The 4,858-nt window shown below is 39.0% G+C and overlaps 1 non-coding gene across 1 annotated transcript; it reads left to right on the top strand.

The window, feature by feature from the left end:
• Nucleotides 1–1,745: 1,745 nt before the first annotated feature.
• On the top strand, nt 1,746–1,851 carry LOC111559584. Its single transcript, XR_002740713.1, has one exon. It is a non-coding gene; the product is annotated as a U6 spliceosomal RNA (small nuclear RNA).
• Nucleotides 1,852–4,858: the final 3,007 nt, after the last annotated feature.

Genomic DNA, 4,858 nt, shown 5'->3' with positions numbered 1-4,858 from the left:
GCACATGGATGGCTCAGGTGGCTAAACGGCTGACTTCAGCTGAGGTCATGATCTCATGGTTCGTGAGTTCAAGACCTGCATCGGGCTCTGTGCTGAGAGCAAGGAGCTTGCTTGGGATTCTCTCTCTCCCTCTTTTTTTTGCCCCTCCCCCACTTGCTCTCTTTCTCTCTCTCAGAATAAATAGACATAAACTTAAAAAAATAACATAAATAAATTATTTGGACCTAACTACTTAATAAAACTCTTGGCGATATACATATATATATAGATATGGATATACATAGATATACATAGTTGTTGTTTGTTTGTTTTTTGTCCTAAAGTTACCATTAACCATTAACCAGTTTGTGGGTCTCAGGGCTAAGGGAATCCCCCTCCTTTGGAATCACACAGAATAAGATATTCACCACAGAGGTGGTAGGAGCCAAAGTCTGTCAAGGTTACAGTCGAGGTCAAGAATTCAGGTCATTGCCGTCATGAATCCTTCATTGGCCCAAAGCCTTTACTTCCAGCATAGCAACTGTTTCTCTCTGCCTGATATTATAATGAATCTTTACACATCAATCTCCCCCATCAAACTATATATTCCTAAGACTTGTCCTCGTTTCCACACTCTCCCATCAAACCCTCTATGCCACGTTCTGAGATCCTCCCTTGGAATCAAGCAACTTTTAGATTCAGATTGAGGCTACTCTCTCAATTTCCTATTTAACCATTCTGGGATCCCTCAGATTTCATTTGGGGTCAACCTTTGTGATGAGGCCTCATGCTATTCCCATGAACTTGTTTAGCTGATCAGATGTCAAAAGTCAAGTTTCCCTTAAACCTGAGGGTTGGGGCCCAATGGCCTGGCTGGCCCCCTCTTTCAGAATCTTATACCTGTGTTATACTTAGCGAAGGAATCGATAGATGGATGCATGGATGGATGGATGGATTCTCTCCAACACACTGAACTGCAGTTTAACATTACTGCCATCAGTCTTCTATGTTAGCACACCAAAGGTAGCACACAAGAGTGGCCAACACAAACACTGCTGTTCTTAACACCTGGGAAGACCTCTTCTGAGAAAGGCATTCTTTAAAGGGCTACACCAAAACCATCAGCTTAAAGATTGTGCCTACCTTAAGAGTCATGAAAATCTTTTCATCTGTTTGGAAACAAGATTTTCTGATCAATTCACTGTACATGAGAATACCTTCCTAACCTCCCGCATACTCACCAGGAAGGGAACTGAGCTCTGTTTAAGGCATAGTTATATCTAGGTCATCTATCCAAACAAACACAATTGTCCCAACTTGTATATCTGATCATATCTGCGAAAACTTTGCTCAGGAAGACACCTGGTTATTGGAGTAGAGGAGGAAGACTAAGTTAATCAAATGATTCCATGTAATTAAAGTTCATTGATGCATCCCCTAGATTTCTTAGCAGTGTGTGCTTGCAAATGAATTGTATTCCACTGGTTCATTTGTTAATTAGTTGTGTGGAACATGAAATTCATTTTTCCATTAAAAAAATGCTTATAAAAAGTAGTTACATTTCCAGTCTAGCCTCCCAAACTTACCTACGCAGTAACTTTGCTAGAATAAAGTAAGTATATTCACAATGGGTTCATATTGCCTTGATGTACATGGTTAAACAAGGTAGAAAAGATAAAATTGAATAATAATTTCGTTTTTAAAAAAATGTAACTTGAAGACTCATGCTTTGAAAAAAGATAGTTTTAATAACAAAAGTGATGTATGTGCTCGTTCAGCGGCACATATACTAAAATTGGAATGATACAGAGAAGATTAGCATGGTCCCTGCACGAGGATGACACACAAATTCTTAACACAAAAGGCATGTGATAGGAGAAAATTTTCAGGAAAATTCTGAAACAGATTTTGGGAGAAATCTGAACCTTTAGGATCCTATCTCCAATTCAGAAGAGATAGTTAAATCAGAGATAGCAAAGAAAGTCTTGGTGTTTATGGGATTAATTTTCCCCTGACCTCATTCTCTACTCAGATTATAACTTCCTCTGTGGACAATAGATACATGTTGATCTATCTTCCCAGCATTCCTTCCTTCTTTCGCTGATAGTGTCTCAATATTCCTCTATGGGAAATATTCCTACCCTTCCCTCAACTTACGTAGTTCAATAGAACTGACTCCATCTCTGGGGTTAAGAAATGTATTAGGAATTTAGGCTAATCTGAGCATTCCAATCTTCAGCAGATTGGTCCAGAGATGAGCATGTGACCTTAGTAGTTCCAGTCAGAAAATGTGCATCACTCTTACTATTGTGAAAAAAGACCTTCATTCCCCTAGACTGTCTAAGATTTTAAGATACAAACCTGATGCTGCTTATATAAATAAATAAATAAATAAATAAATAAATAAATAAGATTTTAAAAGTCAATCCTATTTGGAAATTAAGCCAACACAGGAAGGCAGAGCCAAGAATTGTACAAAGATAAATTCCTGACCACAACTTTTAAATCCTTATGCCTCAAACCTATTTATTAAATATATGAGCCGTTGATTTTTCCTTTGTTTCAGGCATTTTTTCAGTTGGCTTTCTCTTACTTTCAAGCAAAAAACTTTATTTATTTCACAAGAAATGTCAACTACTAGTATATATTTTAGACTACTTCTATAACAGTAGAAGGAAGCCCCATCCAACCTCTCTCCAGATTCTGACACCAGGTGAATTGACTTCTAGATAATGTGAAGGGAATTTGAATTACAGGATACAATAGTTATTTTGTAATTTTTTATTCATCTATGTATGGCTTTCCTTTTCTCGATTTGGGTCAATTCTTATCATTAATCACCCATTGCTGGTGATATTTTATTCCCCTCTACCTTGCCCCCAAGGTGATTATAGAAATATAACAGAAAGAGAAAGAGGGAATTATAAAAATGCAACAAAGAGAGACATATTTTTTGTTAGAGAACTGGAATTCTGATCTTCTGTTTCACTATTAATATGCCTGTCCTAACAAAACCACTTTAATCTCTCCAGGTCTTTGTTCCCACATTTGTGTAGAAGCAATGGTGATTCTGTGACTTCTGAAGTAATTGGAGCTGGAAGGGGTAAGGTTGGTGGATCAGGGCTAAAGAAAGATATAGGAACAGGTAAGAAAGGGATTTCCTGAGGTGTGATGGACTGAGGTGAGATCAGAGGAAGACAAGAAATCTAGGCATGCCTTGGACACAGTCCCAGTCAAAGGAAAGACAGTGGTTGAGAAAAGACAGAGCCAAACACTTCCCTGGGGGAGGCCTCTGGCAATGGCCCCAGAGAGGGGCTCATAGAGTAAGCTTTGCAGACCCATAAGCAGTTGTCTACTGACTGAAGACTGTAAACTTTCCTGAATGCTCTCAAGAAGTCTATGTTTAATAAATCTGGTCATTTATGCGACTCCTATAGTAAAACCCAGATGAGGAAACACTTAACTTTTTATAACAAGGAGGTGAGAGAGAAAGAGAGAGATTTTATGACACGGAATTTTTTTCTCTGAAAATGAACATAACTCTGGCTAATATAAGCAAGAATTTTCAACTTATTGGAGTAATTAGTTGACATTTAGTTATAAAATAAACCAATTTTAAAATGCTGATTTCTGCTTTTTCTGTAGCTACTTAATGTCCACAGAAAGGTTTTAATTCCAAATAAAATGGACTGCTGGTAGTAGGCTAACAAGCTATTTAAGATATAAAAACTACACAATATGTACAGATTTAAATGCAACAGCATAAGGCCAGCCTTGAATTGTATATATTATATATTCGTCCACGTATTTCTTTTTGGAGACTGTGATGCTAACTTTATTGCCACAGGTTACTTGATACGTATTCTATGGTGCCTTCCTAACTAGGTGATGAACACACGAAAAGAAAATTTGTGTTTGTCTGATGTCTACTCTAAAAAAACTAAAATGCACATTACAGTAAATTAAAAAGCATTAGCCATTAAAATGACAGGGTTCAAGTTACTTCCATGACAGGAAAGATGGAGTAGTCATACTTTTTCTTATTCCTTTTACTAAGTACCACTAAAAACCTGTGCATTACATATGAAAGAAACATAAAGAAATTCTAAACGATAGAGAGAAGACAGATGAGCTGTGGATCTTGGGACCTGAAAAACAACACAATGATCAGGTTCCCGGGTTCGTTTAATTTGTGTTTTTTCTAGTTTGATTTTTGGGGGGAGGTGGGCAGGAGCTGTTTTGCTTCATGCATTCTAGACAGAAGAAACCAGCAATCCAGAAATTCTAACAAGAACATACAAAAGAAATTCCAACTAAATCCTGCTTTCTCCCAGGCACCTGGGTGGCTCAGTCGGTTAAGTGTCTGACTTCAGCTCAGGTCATGATCTCACAGCTCACGGGTTGGAGCCCGGGGTTGGGCTCTGTGCTGACAGCTCGGAGCCTGGAGCCTGCTTTGGATCCTGTGTCTCCCTCTGTCTCTGCTCTTCCCCCACTCATGCCCTCTCTCTCTCTCTCTCTCTCTCTCTCTCAAAAATAAATCAACATTACACAAACAAACAAATGAACTCCTGTTTCTCCAACCAAAAACCAGCAAAAGGACAGCCTAGCAAGAAAGAAAACTGTCAGAAAATAACTACTCCAGTCACACACCACAAAAAAACACCATGGCTGCTTCCCAGCCTGCAACAGCAAAGGCTGATGGGGGAACCTAGAAGTCACCTCTGCCAGGCTGAACAAAGCACTCCAAATGCTGCTAAAGCAGTAACAAAAGGCAGGGCAGGTAGCCGAGATTTCATCCCCACAAGGGCAGTAATGTCTCCCTGTCCCACCCTCAAAGAAGAGTGGGGAGCTGGAACTCCCACCCTGTCTGGTAGTATCA

The sequence above is a fragment of the Felis catus genome, chromosome A2, assembly GCF_018350175.1.
Source record: "Felis catus isolate Fca126 chromosome A2, F.catus_Fca126_mat1.0, whole genome shotgun sequence".
Lineage (NCBI taxonomy): Eukaryota > Metazoa > Chordata > Mammalia > Carnivora > Felidae > Felis > Felis catus.
Note: the sequence above shows the minus strand (reverse complement) of the source record. Positions and strands in the feature narration are given on the sequence as shown.